Raw genomic sequence first — 22,500 nt, 5'->3', positions numbered from 1 at the left:
GGACGCGCTTGGGGCGACTGCCAGTGCCAACCCCTTATCCCGCGATGCGTCCGATACACAGATGGTTCCAAGGCGGCCGAGGAGCCTCACCGCATAGCAATCGGGGGTGCGAGGCGAGGGATGGGGCGGGAAGGCCCCAACGGCTAGACGGAAGAGGCTTCAGGGCCGCCTAGGAATGGTCCAAGCATCGGACACGCTTGGGGCGACTACCAGTGACAGCCCCCTATCCCGCGATGCGTCCGATACGAAGATGGTTCCAAGGCGGCCGAGGAGCCTCACCGCATAGCAATCGGGGTGCGAGGTGGGGGATGCGGCGAGATGGCCCCAACGGCTAGACGGAAGAGGCCACAGGGCCGCGTCGGAATAGTCCAAGCATCGGACGCGCTTGGGGCGACTACCAGTGACAACCCCTTATCCCGCGATGCGTCCGATACGAAGATAGTTCCAAGGCGGCCGAGGAGCCTCACCGCATAGCAATCGGGGTGCGAGGTGGGGGATGCGGCGAGATGGCCCCAACGGCTAGACGGAAGAGGCTGCAGGGCCGCCTCGGAATAGTCCAAGCATCGGACGCGCTTGGGGCCACTACCAGTGACAACCCCTTATCCCGCGATGCGTCCGATACGAAGATAGTTCCAAGGCGGCCGAAGAGCCTCACCGCATAGCAATCGGGGTGCGAGGTGGGGGATGCGGCGAGATGGCCCCAACGGCTAGACGGAAGAGGCCACAGGGCCGCCTCGGAATAGTCCAAGCATCGGACGCGCTTGGGGCGACTACCAGTGACAACCCCTTATCCCGCGATGCGTCCGATACGAAGATAGTTCCCAGGCGGCCGAGGAGCCTCACCGCATAGCAATCGGGGTGCGAGGCGAGGGATGCGGCGAGATGGCCCCAAAGGCTAGACGGAAGAGGCTGCAGGGCTGCCTCGGAATAGTCCAAGCATCGGACGCGCTTGGGGCGACTACCACTGCCAACCCCTTATCCCGCGATGCGTCCGATACACAGATAGTTCCGAGGCGGCCGAGGAGGTGGGGGATGCAGCGAGATGGCCCCAACGGCTAGACGGAAGAGGCTGCAGGGCCGCCTCGGAATAGTCCAAGCATCGGACGCGCTTGGGGCGACTACCAGTGACAACCCCTTATCCCGCGATGCGTCCGATACACAGATAGTTCCGAGGCGGCCAAGGAGCCTCACCGCATAGCAATCGTGGTGCGAGGTGGGGGATGCGGCGAGATGGCCCCAACGGCTAGACGGAAGAGGCTGCAGGGCCGCCTCGGAATGGTCCAAGCATCGGATGCGCTTGGGGCGACTACCACTGCCAACCCCTTATCCCGCGATGCGTCCGATACACAGATAGTTCCAAGGCGGCCGAGGAGCCTCACAGCATAGCAATCAGGGTGCGAGGCGAGGGATGCGGCGAGAAAGCCCCAACGGCTAGAGGGAAGAGGCTTCAGGTCCGCCTCGGAATGGTCCAAGCATCGGACGCGCTTGGGGCGACTACCAGTGACAACCCCTTATCCCGCGACGCGTCCGATACACAGATAGTTCCAAGGCGGCCGAGGAGCCTCACCGCATAGCAATCGGGGTGCGAGGCGAGGGATGCGGCGAGAAGGACCCAACGGCTACACGGAAGAGGCTTCGGGGCCGCCTCGGAATGGTCCAAGCATCGGACGCGCTTGGGGCGACTACCAGTGACAACCCCTTATCCCGCGACGCGTCCGATACACAGATAGTTCCAAGGCGGCCGAGGAGCCTCACCGCATAGCAATCGGGGTGCGAGGCGAGGGATGCGGCGAGAAGGACCCAACGGCTAGACGGAAGAGGCTTCGGGGCCGCCTCGGAATGGTCCAAGCATCGGACGCGCTTGGGGCGACTACCAGTGACAACCCCTTATCCCGCGACGCGTCCGATACACAGATAGTTCCAAGGCGGCCGAGGAGCCTCACCGCATAGCAATCGGGGTGCGAGGCGAGGGATGCGGCGAGAAGGACCCAACGGCTAGACGGAAGAGGCTTCGGGTCCGCCTCGGAATGGTCCAAGCATCGGACGCGCTTGGGGCGACTACCAGTGACAACCCCTTATCCCGCGACGCGTCCGATACACAGATAGTTCCAAGGCGGCCGAGGAGCCTCACCGCATAGCAATCGGGGTGCGAGGCGAGGGATGCGGCGAGAAGGACCCAACGGCTAGACGGAAGAGGCTTCGGGTCCGCCTCGGAATGGTCCAAGCATCGGACGCGCTTGGGGCGACTACCAGTGACAACCCCTTATCCCGCGACGCGTCCGATACACAGATAGTTCCAAGGCGGCCGAGGAGCCTCACCGCATAGCAATCGGGGTGCGAGGCGAGGGATGCGGCGAGAAGGACCCAACGGCTAGACGGAAGAGGCTTCGGGTCCGCCTCGGAATGGTCCAAGCATCGGACGCGCTTGGGGCGACTACCAGTGACAACCCCTTATCCCGCGACGCGTCCGATACACAGATAGTTCCGAGGCGGCCGAGGAGCCTCACCGCATAGCAATCGGGGTGCGAGGCGAAGGATGCGGCGAGAAGGACCCAACGGCTAGACGGAAGAGGCTTCGGGTCCGCCTCGGAATGGTCCAAGCATCGGACGCGCTTGGGGCGACTACCAGTGACAACCCCTTATCCCGCGACGCGTCCGATACACAGATAGTTCCAAGGCGGCCGAGGAGCCTCACCGCATAGCAATCGGGGTGCGAGGCGAGGGATGCGGCGAGAAGGACCCAACGGCTAGACGGAAGAGGCTTCAGGGCCGCCTCGGAATGGTCCAAGCATCGAACGCGCTTGGGGCGACTACCAGTGACAACCCCTTATCCCGCGACGCGTCCGATACACAGATAGTTCCGAGGCGGCCGAGGAGCCTCACCGCATAGCAATCGGGGTGCGAGGCGAGGGATGCGGCGAGAAGGACCCAACGGCTAGACGGAAGAGGCTTCAGGGCCGCCTCGGAATGGTCCAAGCATCGGACGCGCTTGGGGCGACTACCAGTGACAACCCCTTATCCCGCGACGCGTCCGATACACAGATAGTTCCGAGGCGGCCGAGGAGCCTCACCGCATAGCAATCGGGGTGCGAGGCGAGGGATGCGGCGAGAAGGACCCAACGGCTAGACGGAAGAGGCTTCAGGGCCGCCTCGGAATGGTCCAAGCATCGGACGCGCTTGGGGCGACTACCAATGACAACCCCTTATCCCGCGACGCGTCCGATACACAGATAGTTCCGAGGCGGCCGAGGAGCCTCACCGCATAGCAATCGGGGTGCGAGGCGAGGGATGCGGCGAGAAGGACCCAACGGCTAGACGGAAGAGGCTTCAGGGCCGCCTCGGAATGGTCCAAGCATCGGACGCGCTTGGGGCGACTACCAGTGACAACCCCTTATCCCGCGACGCGTCCGATACACAGATAGTTCCGAGGCGGCCGAGGAGCCTCACCGCATAGCAATCGGGGTGCGAGGCGAGGGATGCGGCGAGAAGGACCCAACGGCTAGACGGAAGAGGCTTCAGGGCCGCCTCGGAATGGTCCAAGCATCGGACGCGCTTGGGGCGACTACCGTTGCCAACCCCTTATCCCGCGATGCGTCTGATACACAGATAGTTCCGAGGCGGCCGAGGAGCCTCACCGCATAGCAATCGGGTTGCGAGGCAGATTATTGGGAAGGGAACCCCCTGGGATGCGGCTCAAGCAGTGCCCAAAGGGACTGGAATGCGGAATCACATCGAGAGACCCAAATGCTATACGAGGGCTCAAATCGAATTATCGATTTGGCCACGACATGGACGCATCGGAACGACTACCTTTGCCGAACCACTCGCAATTGCATCCATACCGAAACCAATAGACATTTCCGTTAGAGCCCTCGCATAGCATTCGGGAATCTCGCATGCCCCTCTAAATCGACCAATGCTGGCGCTCAATGAAAATCCGAGCGCTACCACCGTTCGAGCGCCAGCATTGGTCGAGTTAGAGGGGCACGGGGGAGAATGCTCCAGTCAACACCTCCCCTATATAAGTTATTTGTCCGATTCTCGCACAACCGTAGTCTGCCTCGTCGAATCAAACAACGGTCCCAGATTCCGACTTCCGTTCCGTAGAGACCCAAAAGCTAGATGGAGGCTCGCAAGAAAGAGAGTCGGCGCATAGCAATCGGGTTTCTCGAACGTTTAGGGACCGAGCTCACTTGCGGATAGGGCAAAATCCGCCAAGCAACCCAAAAGCTAGACGGGGGCTCGAATCGAATCGCCTAGGCGGCCACAACAACGACGTGTTGGATCGACTACCAGTGCCAAACCATTCAGCAAGACTAGTCTGTGTCGAGGCCGGATAGAGATTCTCAGAGAGCGCCCGCATAGCATTTAGGAGACCTGCCGCGTCCCTCACACTCGACAAATGGTGGTGCACGTTTATAAATCCGAGCGATCCCAACCCTTTCAAGCACCAACATCGGTCGAGATAGAGGGGCACGGAGGGGGCTGCGTGAGACAACACAGTCCCCTATATAAGTTATTTGTCCGATTCTCACACATCCGAAGAATGGTCATCAAATCGGACAACAGCCCAAACTTCCGACTTCCGTCCCAGAAAGCCCAAGAGCTATCTAAAACGTTCATGGCCGGAACTCGATCGCGGCTATACCAGTCCGCCAAGCAACCCAAAAGCTAGACTGGAGCTCTAGTCGAATCACCTCTGTGGCCATTGCAAGGACGTGTTGGAGCGACTACCATTGCCGAACCATTCCGCAGGTCGAGTGCATACCAAGGCCGCATAGAGATTCACGATGAGCTCCTGCATAGCAATCAGGAGACTTGCCGTGTCCATCACAATCGATAAATCCTGGTGCAAGATTTTTGCATCCGAGCGCTCCAACCAGTCGAGCACCAGCATCAATCGACATAAACGGGCACGGGGGGAGGATGCTCGAGAACACTACCTCCCCTATATAAGTTATTTGTCCGATTCTCAAGCAGCCGAAGTCTGGTCATCGAATCGGGTCAAAGACCACAACTTCCGACTTTACCCACAATGCAAGTCATCGAATCGAACATCGGCCCCCGAGTCGGACTCCATGCGTATGTCAGGTCATCGGACCCAAATTCCGCCTTCCTGCGCATGGCGGGCCATCAATATCAACTCGGTCATCGGACCCAAACTCCGCCTTTTTGCGTATGGCACGCCTTCAAATCGGTCATCGGACCCAAATTCCGCCTTCCTGTGCATGGCGGGCCATCAACATCAACTCGGTCATCGGACCCAAATTCCGCCTTTCTGCGCATGGCACGCCATCAACTCGGTCATCGGACCCAAATTCCGCCTTCCTGCGCATGGCAGGTCATCGGACACAAATTCAGACCTCGCCAATATGCCTACGTATCGAATCGGTCATCGGACCCAACTTCCGACTTCATCCATACTGTAGGGTCTTTGAGGTTGGCGCGGTGCGCTCAACCCAGGGAGTCGACCCATCGAAGCATACACCTCCCCTATATAAGCTATTTGTCCGATTCCCACACCTGTGTAGTTTGCACCTCTGACCAGGACATCGACCCCAACTTCCGAACTCGACTGCAACGACGGCACCAGCGCCTTGGTGCGCACCTTGCGACGCACAGTCCCAACATTCGCCTTCCTGCACATGGCAGGTCATCGGACCCAAATTCCGACCTCGCGAGTATGCCTACATATCGAATCGGTCATCGGACCCAACTTCCGACTTCATCCATACCGTAGGGTCTTTGAGGTTGGCGCGGTGCGCTCAACCCGGGGAGTCGACCCAACGAAGCATACACCTCCCCTATATAAGCTATTTGTCCGATTCCCACACCTGTGTAGTTTGCACCTCCGATCAAGACATCGACCCCAACTTCCGAACTCGCCTCCAACGACCGAACCAGCGCCTTGGTGCGCACCTTGCAACGCACAGTGCCAACATTCGCCTTCCTGCACGTGGCAGGTCATCGGACCCAAATTCCGACCTCGCGAGTATGCCTACATATCGAATCGGTCATCGGACCCAACTTCCGACTTCATCCATACCGTAGGGTCTTTGAGGTTGGCGCGGTGCGCTCAACCCGGGGAGTCGACCCAACGAAGCATACACCTCCCCTATATAAGCTATTTGTCCGATTCCCACACCTGTGTAGCTTGCACCTCCGATCAGGACATCGACCCCAACTTCCGAACTCGACTAAAAAGACCGCACCAGCGCCTTGGTGTGCACCTTGCAACGCACAGTGTCAACATTCGCCTTCCTGCACATGGCAGGTCATCGGACCCAAATTCCGACCTCATGAGCATACCTACTAATCGAATCGGTCATCGGACCCAACTTCCGACTTCATCCATACCGTAGGGTCTTTGAGGTTGGCGCGGTGCGCTCAACCTGGGGAGTCGACCCATCGAAGCATACACCTCCCCTATATAAGCTATTTGTCCGATTCCGACACCTGTGTAGTTTGCACCTCCGCTCAGGACATCGACCCCAACTTCCGAACTCGCCTGCAACGACCGAACCAGCGCCTTGGTGCGCACCAAAAGTGCGCACTTTTGGAGGGCACTTTTCTGCGCTCCAAAGGTGCGCACTTTTGGAGGGCACTTTTTGGAGGGCACTTTTCTGCGCTCCAAAGGTGCGCACTTTTGGAGGGCACTTTTTGGAGGGCACTTTTCTGCGCTCCAAAGGTGCGCACTTTTGGAGGGCACTTTTTGGAGGGCACTTTTCTGCGCTCCAAAGGTGCGCACTTTTGGAGGGCACTTTTTGGAGGGCACTTTTCTGCGCTCCAAAGGTGCGCACTTTTGGAGGGCACTTTTTGGAGGGCACTTTTCTGCGCTCCAAAGGTGCGCACTTTTGGAGGGCACTTTTTGGAGGGCACTTTTCTGCGCTCCAAAGGTGCGCACTTTTGGAGGGCACTTTTTGGAGGGCACTTTTCTGCGCTCCAAAGGTGCGCACTTTTGGAGGGCACTTTTTGGAGGGCACTTTTCTGCGCTCCAAAGGTGCGCACTTTTGGAGGGCACTTTTTGGAGGGCACTTTTCTGCGCTCCAAAGGTGCGCACTTTTGGAGGGCACTTTTTGGAGGGCACTTTTCTGCGCTCCAAAGGTGCGCACTTTTGGAGGGCACTTTTGTGCACTCCAAAGGTGCGCACTTTTGGAGGGCACTTTTCCTGTGCTCCAAAGGTGCACACCTAGGTGAGCACCTTCGACCACACCTTGTAGCACACCAAACTCTGACTTTCGACTTCATCCGCAATGCAGGGTCTTTGAGGTTGGCGCAATGCGCACAACCAGGGGAGTCGACCCATCAAACCCAACACCTCCCCTATATAAGCTATTTGTCTGATTCTCATACATGCGTAGCCTGCAGGAGCAATTAGGACATCGACCCCAACTTTCGGCTTCTAAACGAAAACAAGGTCTTTGAGGTTGGTGTAATGCGAACAACTAGGGGAGTCAACCCATCAAACCCAACACCTCCCCTATATAAGCTATTTGTCTGATTCTCATACATGTGTAGTCTACAGGAGCAATTAGGACATCGACCCCAACTTTTGACTTCTTAACGAAAACAAGGTCTTTGAGGTTGACGTAATGCGCACAACCAGGGGAGTCGACCCATCAAACCCAACACCTCCCCTATATAAGCTATTTGTCCGATTCTCATACATGTGTAGCCTGCAGGAGCCATTAGGACATTGACCCCAACTTTTGACTTCTTAACGAAAACAAGGTCTTTGAGGTTGGCGTAATGCGCACAACCAAGGGAGTTGACCCATCAAACCCAACACCTCCCCTATATAAGCTATTTGTCTGATTCTCATACATGTGTAGCCTGCAACAACGATTAGGACATCCACCCCAACTTCTGAATTCGTCTGCGTTGACCGCACCAAAGGTGCACGCCTTGGTGCTCACCAAAATCCGACTTCCGACTTCTTCTGCTATGCGGGGTCTTTGAGGTTGGCGCAGTGCGCACAACCAGGGGAGTCAACCCACCGAATGCAACACCTCCCCTATATAAGCTATTTGTCTGATTCTCATACATGCGTAGACTGCAGCAATGATTAGGACATCCACCCCAACTTTTGACTTCTTAAACAAGACAGGGTCTTTGAAGTTGGTGCAGTGCACACAACCAGGGGAGTCGACCCATCAAACGCAACACCTCCCCTATATAAAGCTATTTGTCCGATTCTCATACGTGTAGTCTGCAGCAGCGATTAGGACATCGACCCCAACTTCCGAATTCGTTTGCATTGACCGCACCAAAGGTGCACGCCTTGGTGTGCACCCTGGAGTGCACTTTGGTGCTCACCTCGGTGCACACTTTGGTGTGCACCTCGGTGTGCACCAAAGGTGCGCACCTTGGAGCGCACCAAAGGTGTACACTTTGGAGCGCACCACATAGGGTCTTTGAGAGGTTGGCGCAGTGCGCACACCAAGGTGGGTGTTGAGGTGCGTGCCGAGGTGGGTGGGTGCTAGGGTGCGCTCCATGGTGGGTGCCAGGGTGGGTGCGTGCTAGGGTGGATTCCAAAGAGGGTCATAGGGTGGGTGCCAAGGTGGGTTGGTGATATAGTGGGTTCAAAGGTGGGTACTAGGGTGGGTTCCAAGGTGGGTCACAAGTTGGGTGCCAGGATGCGTGGGTGTTAGGTTGGGTGCCAAGGTGGGCTCCTGCGTGGGTGGGTGCTAGGGTGGGTTTCAAGGTGGACGCGAGGGCGGGTGCCAAGGTGGGTAACAAGTTGGGTGTTAGGATGGGTGAGTGCTAGAGTGGGTGCCAAGGTGGGTGGGTGCTAAGGTGGATGCCAAGGTGGTTCACAGGGTGGGTGGGTTCTAGGGTGAGTTCCAAGGTGGGTCACAGGTTCAGTGCTAGGGTGGGTGTCAAGGCGGGTGTCGAGGTGCCTGGGTGCTAGGGTGTGGATGCCAATGTGGGTCATAGGGTGGGTACTAGGGTGGGCTGCAATGTGGGTGCCAAGGTGGGTAACATGCTCGGTGGGTTCTAAATTGGGTGCCAGGGTGGGTGTGCACCCACCTTGCCCGAGGTGGGTGCCAAGGTGCCAGTGTGGGTGGGTGCTAAGGTGGATGCCAAGGTGGGTGAGAAGGTGGGTGATAGGTTGAGTGGTAGGATGGGTGGGTGCCAAGATGGGTCACAGGGTGGGTGCAAGGGTGGGTAGGTGCTAGGGTTGGTGTCAGGGTGGGTGGGTGCTAGGTTGGGTTCCAAGGTGGGTGCGAGGGTGAGTGTCAAGGTGGGTCACAGGTTAGGTGCTAGGATGGGTGAGTGCTAGGGTGCAAAGGTGCCAGGGTGGGTGCTAGGATGGGTCGATGCTAGGGTGAGTGGCAAGGTGGGTCCACAAGTGTCAAGGTGGGTGCCGAGGTGGGTGCCAAGTCGGCGACTGCTATGGTGGATGCCAAGGTGGGTCACGGGGTGGGTGCCAAGTTGCTAGGTTGGGTTCCAAGGTGGGTGCCAACGTGGGTGCTAGGGTGCGTGGGTTAAAGGGTGTGTCACAACGTGGGTGCCAGGATGGGTGCGCACCCACACTGGCCAAGACGGGTGCGGGTGCAAGGTTGGGTTCCAAGCCCGGTCACAGGCTGGGTGCTAGGATGGGTGGGTGCCAAGGTGGGCACCAGGGTGGGTGCACCCACCCTGGCCAAGGTGGGTCACGGGGTGGGTCCTAGGGTGGGTAACGGGGTGGGTACTAAGGTGCGTGCCAAGGTGGGTCATAGGGTGGGTGCCAAGGTGGGCACCAGGGTGGGTGTGCACCAACCCTAGCCAGGGTAGGTCACGGGGTGGTTGTCGGGGTGGGCGTCAAGGAGCCAAGGTGGGTGGCAAGTAGCCAAGTTGCGTGCCAAGGTGGGTGTCGGGGTGGGTGCCAAGGATCCAAGGTGGGTGCCAAGGAACCAAGGTGGGTGTCTGGGTGGGTGCCGAGGTGGGAGCCAGGGTGGGTCCCAAGGTGAGTGCAAAGGTGGGTGCCAGGGTCAAGGTGAGTGCCAATGTGGGTTCCAAGGTGCCAGGGTCAGGGTGAGTGCCAATGTGGGTTCAAAGGTGCTAAGTTGGGTGCGAGGTTGGGTGCGAGGGTGGGTGGGTGCCAAGGTGTGCTAGGTGGAAGCCCGGGTGGGTCGGCATCCCATGGGTGTCGAGTTGGGTGCCTGATGGGTGCTTCTTGTCAAGTTTTAGTCGTCGGGACTCATTTCGAGCCTTAGAGGTCGTTTCTTGTCCGGTTGCCCTGTCTTCGACCTGGGAACCCAATTTTGGTCCTCGGGTCCCATTTTTTTTTGTCTCGCATCCCACTTTTGGCCTGTGGCCTTTTCGGGGTCGATTCTCGTTTTGGGCATCAGAGCATGTTTCTTCTCCTAAAACCCAATATTTGTTTATTAAGTCTCGGAACACATTTTTGTTCTCGTGGACCCATCATGGGTCTTGGAACGCATTTGTGGTCCTTGGGTCCCATTTTGCATCCCGAAACTTGTGTTTTGGTGCTTGATCCCTATTTTGGGTGCCCACCTTGCACCAAGTGCGCACCCGGGGCAAACCGAGCGCCTTGGTGCACCGGGGCAAGATCGAGCGTGCACCCGAGGCGCCCCGAACATGCACCAAGGTGCACTCGGCCCACATGTGAGCGCAGGTCGTTGCGCCCGAGGTGGTGTGTGGGCACCGCGTTGCAGACGGGACACTGCACGCACACGACGCCCCCTCCAGGTGCACGCACGTAGGCCGGGCCGGGTGCACACCCGACGCCCTAGCAAGGTGCGCGCACCCGGGCAGGGCTCACACTTGGCGAACGGGGCGCACTTCGCGAGGGAGGGTGTGCACCTCGACGGGGGTGGGTGGCCGGGGTGGATTCGCACGTGGGTCGCGGTTTGCTAAGTACACACTGCGACAAGCTCATAACGGGTGCGATCATACCAGCATTAGTGCACCGGATCCCATCAGAACTCCGCAGTTAAGCGCGCTTGGGCCGGAGTAGTACTGGGATGGGTGACCTCCCGGGAAGTCCCGGTGTTGCACCCTTTTTTAGTTTTTCGCCGGGCGTCGCAATGCTATTTGAATAAACCTTTTGCCCGTTTGCGTTCTCGTCGGGGCCGGGCCGGGCCGGGGTGCGCTGCCCGCACTACCGCGCGCGCGGGGGCGACACCGAGCGCGCACCCGAGGCGCCCCGAGCACACAGGCCACGGTGCAACCCGGGCGTTGTGCGCGCACCCCGGTGCGCCCGAGGTGCTGCGCGCGCACCCAGGTGAAATCGGTGTGCACCTCGGCCAGTGCGCGCTCGGTCGAGTCGCGCACGTTGGCCAAGGTGCACGGTGATGTTTCTTACTCTAAGGTTCCGCACCAGACGCCCGGGACAGGTGAGCGAAGCTGGGCGGGGCCGGGTGCGCGGCCGGGGCAGGTGCACGCAGCTGGAGAGAGCTTTGGAGCACACTTCGGAGCGCACCAATGATGCGCTCCATTCAAAAGTTTCCTGAAAAGGCAAAAAAAGTTGAGATTATAGAATTTCCCACTTGAGAGATTGTAAAAAAAAAAAATTTAAAATGAAGGAAACGCGGGTGCCAAGGTGTGCGCAGCCCAGCCAAGGTGTGCGCACCAAGGCGCCCACCCTGGCGAAGGTGCACGCAAGGTGCGCACCCGAGGCAAACCGGACAATTAACCCAACTTTCGACTTCGCGCGCACCTTGGAGCGCACTTCGGAGCGCTCCTTGGTGCGCACCAATCTTGGGCACCTCGGAGTGCACCATGGCGCCCACCAAGGTGCGCACCCGGGGCAAACCGAGCTCCGACTTCGTGCGCACCTTGGAGCGCACGAAAGGTGCGCACCATGGCGCCCACCAAGGTGCGCAGCCCAGCCAAGGCGTGCGCATCAAGGTGCGCACCCTGGCGAAGGTGCGCACCCGGGGCAAACCGAGCTCCGACTTCGTGCGCACCTTGGAGCGCACAAAAGGTGCGCAACCCAGCCAAGGTGTGCGCACCCCGGTCAAACCGAGCTCCGAATCGTGCGCACCAGAGGTGCACGCCATCGTGCGCACCTTGGAGCACACTTCGGAGCCCTCCTTGGTGCGCGCCGATGTTGCGCACCTCGGAGCGCACCCGGGGAAAACAATGCAATTAACCCGACTTTCGACTTCGTGGGCACCTCGGAGCGCTCTCGGGTTCGCACCTCGGAGCACACCGAGGTGCGCACCTTTGATGCGCTGCCTTCACCAATTTCCAGAAAAGGCAAGAAAACATTGAGAAGGTGTGCGCACCGAGGTGCCCACCCTGGCGAAGGTGCACGCGAGGTGCGCACCCGGGGCAAACCGGGCTCCGACTTCGTGCACGCCGCACCTTGGAGCACACTTCGGAGCGCTCCTTGGTGCGCACCAGGGCGCGCAACCCAGCCGAGGTGCCCACCCCGGCGAAGGTGCACGCGAGGTGCGCACCCGGGGCAAACCGGGCTCCGACTTCGTGCACGCCATGGTGCCCACCGCGGCGAAGGTGCACGCGAGGTGCGCACCCGGGGCAAACCGGGCTCCGACTTCGTGCACGCCGCACCTTGGAGCACACTTCGGAGCGCTCCTTGGTGCGCACCATGGTGCCCACCAGGGCGCGCAACCCCGCCGAAGGTGCACGCGAGGTGCGCACCCGGGGCAAACCGGGCTCCGACTTCGTGCACGCCGCACCTTGGAGCACACTTCGGAGCGCTCCTTGGTGCGCACCATGGTGCCCACCAGGGCGCGCAACCCCGCCGAAGGTGCACGCGAGGTGCGCACCCGGGGCAAACCGGGCTCCGACTTCGTGCACGCCATGGTGCGCACCGCGGCGAAGGTGCGCACCCGGGGCAAACCGGGCTCCGACTTCGTGCACGCCGCACCTTGGAGCACACTTCGGAGCGCTCCTTGGTGCGCACCAGGGCGCGCAACCCAGCCGAGGTGCCCACCCCGGCGAAGGTGCACGCGAGGTGCGTACCCGGGGCAAACCGGGCTCCGACTTCGTGCACGCCGCACCTTGGAGCACACTTCGGAGCGCTCCTTGGTGCGCACCATGGTGCCCACCAGGCCGCGCAACCCAGCCAAGGTGTGCGCACCAAGGTGCACGCGAGGTGCGCACCCGGGGCAAACCGGGGTCCGACTTCGTGCACGCCGCACCTTGGAGCACACATCGGGGCGCTCCCGGGTTCGCACCGGCGTTGCGCACCGTGGTGGGCACCTCGGAGCACACCAAGGTGGGCAGCGAGGTGCGCACCTTTGATGCGATGCCTTCACTAATTTCCATAAAAGGCAAAAAAAAAACGAGATTTTAAAATTTCCGTTTTGAAAGATAGTGAGAAAAAGGGAATGCTGGTGCCATCTTGAGCCCGCCCTGGTGCGCAGCCCAGCCAAGGTGTGCGCACCAAGGTGCCCACCCTGGCGAAGGTGCGCGCCCGGGCAATTAATCCAACTTCCAACTTCGCGCGCGCCAGGGTGGGAGCGCACCCAACAACCGGGCCTGGGAAGAGCCAATGCGAGAAACCCCACCAAACGCTCTGACAAAAAAAGAGGGGGCGCTCCAGTAACCCCGCTTCGGAGCGCACCCTGGGCAAACCCAGCCAAGGTGCCCACCCCGGCCAAGGTGCAGGCGAGGTGCGCACCCGGGGCAAACCGGGCTCCGACAACGTGCACGCCGCACCTTGGAGCACACTTCGTAGCGCTCCCGGGTGCGCACCTCAGAGCACACCAAGGTGGGCAGCGAGGTGCGCACCTTTGATGCGCTGCCTTCACTAATTTCCAGAAAAGGCAAAAAAAAAAGGAGATTTTAAAATTTTCGTTTTGAAAGATAGTGAAAAAAACGGAACGCGCGTGCCATCTTGAGCCCGCCCTGGTGCGCAGCCCAGGTAAGGTGCCCACCCTGGCAAAGGTGCGCACCCGGGCAATTAACCCTACTTCCGACTTCGTGCGCGCCAGGGTGGCAACCGGGCCTCGGAAGAGCCAATGCGAGAAACCCCACCAAACGCTCCGACAAAAAAAGAGGCGGCGCTCCAATAACCCCGCTTCGGAGCGCAGCCGGGGCAAACCCAGCCAAGGTGCCCACCCCGACGAAGGTGCACGCGAGGTGCGCACCCGGGGCAAACCGGGCTCCGACAACGTGCACGCAGCACCTTGGAGCACACTTCGAAGCACTCCCGGGTGCCCACCGGCGTTGCGCACCGTGGTGGGCAGCGAGGTGCGCACCTTTGATGCGCTGCCTTCACTAATTTCCAGAAAAAGGCAAAAAAAAATGAGATTTTAAAATTTCCGTTTTGAAAGATAGTGAAAAAAAAGGAACGCGGGTGCCATCTTGAGCCCGCCCTGGTGCGCAGCCCAGGCAAGGCATGCGCACCAAGGTGCCCACCCGAGGTGCACACCCGGGGCAAACCGGGCTCCGACTTCGTGCAGGCCGCACCTTGGAGCACACTTCGGAGCGCTCCTTGGTGCGCACCATGGTGCCCACCAGGGCGCGCAACCCAGCCAAGGTCTGCACACCAAGGTGCCCACCCCGGCGAAGGTGCACGCGAGGTGCGCACCCGGGGCAAACCGGGCTCCGACTTCGTGCACGCCATGGTGCCCACCGCGGCGAAGGTGCACGCGAGGTGCGCACCCGGGGCAAACCGGGCTCCGACTTCGTGCACGCCGCACCTTGGAGCACACTTCGGAGCGCTCCTTGGTGCGCACCATGGTGCCCACCAGGGCGCGCAACCCAGCCAAGGTGTGCGCACCAAGGTGCACGCGAGGTGCACACCCGGGGCAAACCGGGGTCCGACTTCGTGCACGCCGCACCTTGGAGCACACATCGGAGCGCTCCCAGGTTCGCACCAGCGTTGCGCACCTTTGATGCGCTGCCTTCACTAATTTCAAGAAAAGGCAAAAAAAAACGAGATTTTAAAATTTCCGTTCTGAAAGATAGTGAAAAAAACGGAACGCGGGTGCCATCTTGAGCCCTTCCTGGTGCGCAGCCCAGGCAAGTTGTGCGCACCAAGGTGCCCACCCTGGCGGAGGTGCGCGCCCGGGGCAATCCGGGCTCCGACTTCGTGCACTGCATGGTGCCCACCAAGGCGCGCAACCCAGCCAAGGTGCCCACCGCAGCGAAGGTGCACGCGAGGTGCGCACCCGAGGTGCACACCCGGGGCAAACCGGGCTCCGACTTCGTGCACGCCGCACCTTGGAGCACACTTCAGAGCGCTCCTTGGTGCGCACCAGGGCGCGCAACCCAGCCGAGGTGCCCACCCCGGCGAAGGTGCACGCGAGGTGCGCACCCGGGGCAAACCGGGCTCCGACTTCGTGCACGCCATGGTGCCCACCGCGGCGAAGGTGCGCACCCGGGGCAAACCGGGCTCCGACTTCGTGCACGCCGCACCTTGGAGCACACTTCGGAGCGCTCCTTGGTGCGCACCATGGTGCCCACCAGGCCGCGCAACCCAGCCAAGGTGTGCGCACCAAGGTGCACGCGAGGTGCGCACCCGGGGCAAACCGGGGTCCGACTTCGTGCACGCCGCACCTTGGAGCACACATCGGGGCGCTCCCGGGTTCGCACCGGCGTTGCGCACCGTGGTGGGCACCTCGGAGCACACCAAGGTGGGCAGCGAGGTGCGCACCTTTGATGCGATGCCTTCACTAATTTCCATAAAAGGCAAAAAAAAAACGAGATTTTAAAATTTCCGTTTTGAAAGATAGTGAGAAAAAGGGAATGCTGGTGCCATCTTGAGCCCGCCCTGGTGCGCAGCCCAGCCAAGGTTTGCGCACCAAGGTGCCCACCCTGGCGAAGGTGCGCGCCCGGGCAATTAACCCAACTTCCAACTTCGCGCGCGCCAGGGTGGGAGCGCACCCAACAACCGGGCCTGGGAAGAGCCAATGCGAGAAACCCCACCAAACTCTCTGACAAAAAAAGAGGGGGCGCTCCAGTAACCCCGCTTCGGAGCGCACCCTGGGCAAACCCAGCCAAGGTGCCCACCCCGGCCAAGGTGCAGGCGAGGTGCGCACCCGGGGCAAACCGGGCTCCGACAACGTGCACGCCGCACCTTGGAGCACACTTCGTAGCGCTCCCGGGTGCGCACCTCAGAGCACACCAAGGTGGGCAGCGAGGTGCGCACCTTTGATGCGCTGCCTTCACTAATTTCCAGAAAAGGCAAAAAAAAAAGGAGATTTTAAAATTTCCGTTTTGAAAGATAGTGAAAAAAACGGAACGCGCGTGCCATCTTGAGCCCGCCCTGGTGCGCAGCCCAGGTAAGGTGCCACCCTGGCAAAGGTGCGCACCCGGGCAATTAACCCTACTTCCGACTTCGTGCGCGCCAGGGTGGCAACCGGGCCTCGGAAGAGCCAATGCGAGAAACCCCACCAAACGCTCCGACAAAAAAAGAGGCGGCGCTCCAATAACCCCGCTTCGGAGCGCAGCCGGGGCAAACCAAGCCAAGGTGCCCACCCCGACGAAGGTGCACGCGAGGTGCGCACCCGGGGCAAACCGGGCTCCGACAACGTGCACGCAGCACCTTGGAGCACACTTCGAAGCACTCCCGGGTGCCCACCGGCGTTGCGCACCGTGGTGGGCAGCGAGGTGCGCACCTTTGATGCGCTGCCTTCACTAATTTCCAGAAAAAGGCAAAAAAAAATGAGATTTTAAAATTTCCGTTTTGAAAGATAGTGAAAAAAAAGGAACGCGGGTGCCATCTTGAGCCCGCCCTGGTGCGCAGCCCAGGCAAGGCATGCGCACCAAGGTGCCCACCCGAGGTGCACACCCGGGGCAAACCGGGCTCCGACTTCGTGCAGGCCGCACCTTGGAGCACACTTCGGAGCGCTCCTTGGTGCGCACCATGGTGCCCACCAGGGCGCACCCGAGGCAAACCGGGCTCCGACTTCGTGCACGCCGCACCTTGGAGCACACATCGGAGCGCTCCCAGGTTCGCACCAGCGTTGCGCACCTTTGATGCGCTGCCTTCACTAATTTCCAGAAAAGGCAAAAAAAAACGATATTTTAAAATTTCCGTTCTGAAAGATAGTGAAAAAAACGGAACGCGGGTGCCATCTTGAGCCCTTCCTGATGCGCAGCCCAGGCAAGTTGTGCGCACCAAGGTGCCCACCCTGGCGGAGGTGCGCGCCCGGGGCAAACCGGGCTCCGACTTCGTGCACTGCATGGTGCCCACCAAGGCGCGCAACCCAGCCAAGGTGCCCACCGCAGCGAAGGTGCACGCGAGGTGCGCACCCGAGGTGCACACCCGGGGCAAACCGGGCTCCGACTTCGTGCACGCCGCACCTTGGAGCACACTTCAGAGCGCTCCTTGGTACGCACCAGGGCGCGCAACCCAGCCAAGGTGCTCACCCCGGCGAAGGTGCACGCGAGGTGCGCACCCGGGGCAAACCGGGCTCGGACTTCGTGCACGCCGCACCTTGGAGCACACATCGGAGCGCTCCCGGGTTCGCACCAGCATTGCGCACCTTTGATGCGCTGCCTTCACTAATTTCCAGAAAAGGCAAAAAAAAGAAAAAAATGAGATTTTAAAATTTCCGTTTTGAAAGATAGTGAAAAAAACGGAACGCGGGTGCCATCTTGAGCCCGCCCTGGTGTGCAGCCCAGGCAAGTTGTGCGCACCAAGGCACCCACCCTGGCCAAGGTGGGTCACGGGGTGGGTCCTAGGGTGGGTAACGGGGTGGGTACTAAGGTGCGTGCCAAGGTGGGTCATAGGGTGGGTGCCAAGGTGGGCACCAGGGTGGGTGTGCACCAACCCTAGCCAGGGTAGGTCACGGGGTGGTTGTCGGGGTGGGCGTCAAGGAGCCAAGGTGGGTGGCAAGTAGCCAAGTTGCGTGCCAAGGTGGGTGTCGGGGTGGGTGCCAAGGATCCAAGGTGGGTGCCAAGGAACCAAGGTGGGTGTCTGGGTGGGTGCCGAGGTGGGAGCCAGGGTGGGTCCCAAGGTGAGTGCAAAGGTGGGTGCCAGGGTCAAGGTGAGTGCCAATGTGGGTTCCAAGGTGCCAGGGTCAGGGTGAGTGCCAATGTGGGTTCAAAGGTGCTAAGTTGGGTGCGAGGTTGGGTGCGAGGGTGGGTGGGTGCCAAGGTGTGCTAGGTGGAAGCCCGGGTGGGTCGGCATCCCATGGGTGTCGAGTTGGGTGCCTGATGGGTGCTTCTTGTCAAGTTTTAGTCGTCGGGACTCATTTCGAGCCTTAGAGGTCGTTTCTTGTCCGGTTGCCCTGTCTTCGACCTGGGAACCCAATTTTGGTCCTCGGGTCCCATTTTTTTTTGTCTCGCATCCCACTTTTGGCCTGTGGCCTTTTCGGGGTCGATTCTCGTTTTGGGCATCAGAGCATGTTTCTTCTCCTAAAACCCAATATTTGTTTATTAAGTCTCGGAACACATTTTTGTTCTCGTGGACCCATCATGGGTCTTGGAACGCATTTGTGGTCCTTGGGTCCCATTTTGCATCCCGAAACTTGTGTTTTGGTGCTTGATCCCTATTTTGGGTGCCCACCTTGCACCAAGTGCGCACCCGGGGCAAACCGAGCGCCTTGGTGCACCGGGGCAAGATCGAGCGTGCACCCGAGGCGCCCCGAACATGCACCAAGGTGCACTCGGCCCACATGTGAGCGCAGGTCGTTGCGCCCGAGGTGGTGTGTGGGCACCGCGTTGCAGACGGGACACTGCACGCACACGACGCCCCCTACAGGTGCACGCACGTAGGCCGGGCCGGGTGCACACCCGACGCCCTAGCAAGGTGCGCGCACCCGGGCAGGGCTCACACTTGGCGAACGGGGCGCACTTCGCGAGGGAGGGTGTGCACCTCGACGGGGGTGGGTGGCCGGGGTGGATTCGCACGTGGGTCGCGGTTTGCTAAGTACACACTGCGACAAGCTCATAACGGGTGCGATCATACCAGCGTTAGTGCACCGGATCCCATCAGAACTCCGCAGTTAAGCGCGCTTGGGCCGAAGTAGTACTGGGATGGGTGACCTCCCGGGAAGTCCCGGTGTTGCACCCTTTTTTAGTTTTTCGCCGGGCATCGCAATGCTATTTGAATAAACCTTTTGCCCGTTTGCGTTCTCGTCGGGGCCGGGCCGGGCCGGGGTGCGCTGCCCGCACTACCGCGCGCGCGGGGGCGACACCGAGCGCGCACCCGAGGCGCCCCGAGCACACAGGCCACGGTGCAACCCGGGCGTTGTGCGCGCACCCCGGTGCGCCCGAGGTGCTGCGCGCGCACCCAGGTGAAATCGGTGTGCACCTCGGCCAGTGCGCGCTCGGTCGAGTCGCGCACGTTGGCCAAGGTGCACGGTGATGTTTCTTACTCTAAGGTTCCGCACCAGACGCCCGGGACAGGTGAGCGAAGCTGGGCGGGGCCGGGTGCGCGGCCGGGGCAGGTGCACGCAGCTGGAGAGAGCTTTGGAGCACACTTCGGAGCGCACCAATGATGCGCTCCATTCAAAAGTTTCCTGAAAAGGCAAAAAAAGTTGAGATTATAGAATTTCCCACTTGAGAGATTGTAAAAAAAAAAAATTTAAAATGAAGGAAACGCGGGTGCCAAGGTGTGCGCAGCCCAGCCAAGGTGTGCGCACCAAGGCGCCCACCCTGGCGAAGGTGCACGCAAGGTGCGCACCCGAGGCAAACCGGACAATTAACCCAACTTTCGACTTCGCGCGCACCTTGGAGCGCACTTCGGAGCGCTCCTTGGTGCGCACCAATCTTGGGCACCTCGGAGTGCACCATGGCGCCCACCAAGGTGCGCACCCGGGGCAAACCGAGCTCCGACTTCGTGCGCACCTTGGAGCGCACGAAAGGTGCGCACCATGGCGCCCACCAAGGTGCGCAGCCCAGCCAAGGCGTGCGCATCAAGGTGCGCACCCTGGCGAAGGTGCGCACCCGGGGCAAACCGAGCTCCGACTTCGTGCGCACCTTGGAGCGCACAAAAGGTGCGCAACCCAGCCAAGGTGTGCGCACCCCGGTCAAACCGAGCTCCGAATCGTGCGCACCAGAGGTGCACGCCATCGTGCGCACCTTGGAGCACACTTCGGAGCCCTCCTTGGTGCGCGCCGATGTTGCGCACCTCGGAGCGCACCCGGGGAAAACAATGCAATTAACCCGACTTTCGACTTCGTGGGCACCTCGGAGCGCTCTCGGGTTCGCACCTCGGAGCACACCGAGGTGCGCACCTTTGATGCGCTGCCTTCACCAATTTCCAGAAAAGGCAAGAAAACATTGAGAAGGTGTGCGCACCGAGGTGCCCACCCTGGCGAAGGTGCACGCGAGGTGCGCACCCGGGGCAAACCGGGCTCCGACTTCGTGCACGCCGCACCTTGGAGCACACTTCGGAGCGCTCCTTGGTGCGCACCAGGGCGCGCAACCCAGCCGAGGTGCCCACCCCGGCGAAGGTGCACGCGAGGTGCGCACCCGGGGCAAACCGGGCTCCGACTTCGTGCACGCCATGGTGCCCACCGCGGCGAAGGTGCACGCGAGGTGCGCACCCGGGGCAAACCGGGCTCCGACTTCGTGCACGCCGCACCTTGGAGCACACTTCGGAGCGCTCCTTGGTGCGCACCATGGTGCCCACCAGGGCGCGCAACCCCGCCGAAGGTGCACGCGAGGTGCGCACCCGGGGCAAACCGGGCTCCGACTTCGTGCACGCCGCACCTTGGAGCACACTTCGGAGCGCTCCTTGGTGCGCACCATGGTGCCCACCAGGGCGCGCAACCCCGCCGAAGGTGCACGCGAGGTGCGCACCCGGGGCAAACCGGGCTCCGACTTCGTGCACGCCGCACCTTGGAGCACACTTCGGAGCGCTCCTTGGTGCGCACCAGGGCGCGCAACCCAGCCGAGGTGCCCACCCCGGCGAAGGTGCACGCGAGGTGCGTACCCGGGGCAAACCGGGCTCCGACTTCGTGCACGCCGCACCTTGGAGCACACTTCGGAGCGCTCCTTGGTGCGCACCATGGTGCCCACCAGGCCGCGCAACCCAGCCAAGGTGTGCGCACCAAGGTGCACGCGAGGTGCGCACCCGGGGCAAACCGGGGTCCGACTTCGTGCACGCCGCACCTTGGAGCACACATCGGGGCGCTCCCGGGTTCGCACCGGCGTTGCGCACCGTGGTGGGCACCTCGGAGCACACCAAGGTGGGCAGCGAGGTGCGCACCTTTGATGCGATGCCTTCACTAATTTCCATAAAAGGCAAAAAAAAAACGAGATTTTAAAATTTCCGTTTTGAAAGATAGTGAGAAAAAGGGAATGCTGGTGCCATCTTGAGCCCGCCCTGGTGCGCAGCCCAGCCAAGGTGTGCGCACCAAGGTGCCCACCCTGGCGAAGGTGCGCGCCCGGGCAATTAACCCAACTTCCAACTTCGCGCGCGCCAGGGTGGGAGCGCACCCAACAACCGGGCCTGGGAAGAGCCAATGCGAGAAACCCCACCAAACGCTCTGACAAAAAAAGAGGGGGCGCTCCAGTAACCCCGCTTCGGAGCGCACCCTGGGCAAACCCAGCCAAGGTGCCCACCCCGGCCAAGGTGCAGGCGAGGTGCGCACCCGGGGCAAACCGGGCTCCGACAACGTGCACGCCGCACCTTGGAGCACACTTCGTAGCGCTCCCGGGTGCGCACCTCAGAGCACACCAAGGTGGGCAGCGAGGTGCGCACCTTTGATGCGCTGCCTTCACTAATTTCCAGAAAAGGCAAAAAAAAAAGGAGATTTTAAAATTTCCGTTTTGAAAGATAGTGAAAAAAACGGAACGCGCGTGCCATCTTGAGCCCGCCCTGGTGCGCAGCCCAGGTAAGGTGCCCACCCTGGCAAAGGTGCGCACCCGGGCAATTAACCCTACTTCCGACTTCGTGCGCGCCAGGGTGGCAACCGGGCCTCGGAAGAGCCAATGCGAGAAACCCCACCAAACGCTCCGACAAAAAAAGAGGCGGCGCTCCAATAACCCCGCTTCGGAGCGCAGCCGGGGCAAACCCAGCCAAGGTGCCCACCCCGACGAAGGTGCACGCGAGGTGCGCACCCGGGGCAAACCGGGCTCCGACAACGTGCACGCAGCACCTTGGAGCACACTTCGAAGCACTCCCGGGTGCCCACCGGCGTTGCGCACCGTGGTGGGCAGCGAGGTGCGCACCTTTGATGCGCTGCCTTCACTAATTTCCAGAAAAAGGCAAAAAAAAATGAGATTTTAAAATTTCCGTTTTGAAAGATAGTGAAAAAAAAGGAACGCGGGTGCCATCTTGAGCCCGCCCTGGTGCGCAGCCCAGGCAAGGCATGCGCACCAAGGTGCCCACCCGAGGTGCACACCCGGGGCAAACCGGGCTCCGACTTCGTGCAGGCCGCACCTTGGAGCACACTTCGGAGCGCTCCTTGGTGCGCACCATGGTGCCCACCAGGGCGCGCAACCCAGCCAAGGTCTGCACACCAAGGTGCCCACCCCGGCGAAGGTGCACGCGAGGTGCGCACCCGGGGCAAACCGGGCTCCGACTTCGTGCACGCCATGGTGCCCACCGCGGCGAAGGTGCACGCGAGGTGCGCACCCGGGGCAAACCGGGCTCCGACTTCGTGCACGCCGCACCTTGGA

The 22,500-nt window shown here is 60.9% G+C and overlaps 2 non-coding genes across 2 annotated transcripts; both read left to right on the top strand.

Moving 5' to 3' along the window:
• The first annotated feature begins 10,888 nt into the window (after window positions 1–10,888).
• On the top strand, window positions 10,889–11,007 carry LOC131866926 (5S ribosomal RNA). Its single transcript, XR_009365525.1, has one exon. It is a non-coding gene; the product is annotated as a 5S ribosomal RNA (ribosomal RNA).
• A 7,817-nt stretch (window positions 11,008–18,824) lies between these two features.
• Window positions 18,825–18,943, top strand: LOC131866934 (5S ribosomal RNA). Its single transcript, XR_009365533.1, has one exon. It is a non-coding gene; the product is annotated as a 5S ribosomal RNA (ribosomal RNA).
• Window positions 18,944–22,500: the final 3,557 nt, after the last annotated feature.

Source organism: Cryptomeria japonica, unplaced genomic scaffold, assembly GCF_030272615.1.
Source record: "Cryptomeria japonica unplaced genomic scaffold, Sugi_1.0 HiC_scaffold_157, whole genome shotgun sequence".
NCBI classification, from domain to species: domain Eukaryota; kingdom Viridiplantae; phylum Streptophyta; class Pinopsida; order Cupressales; family Cupressaceae; genus Cryptomeria; species Cryptomeria japonica.
This window is presented reverse-complemented; position numbering and strand designations above follow the sequence as displayed.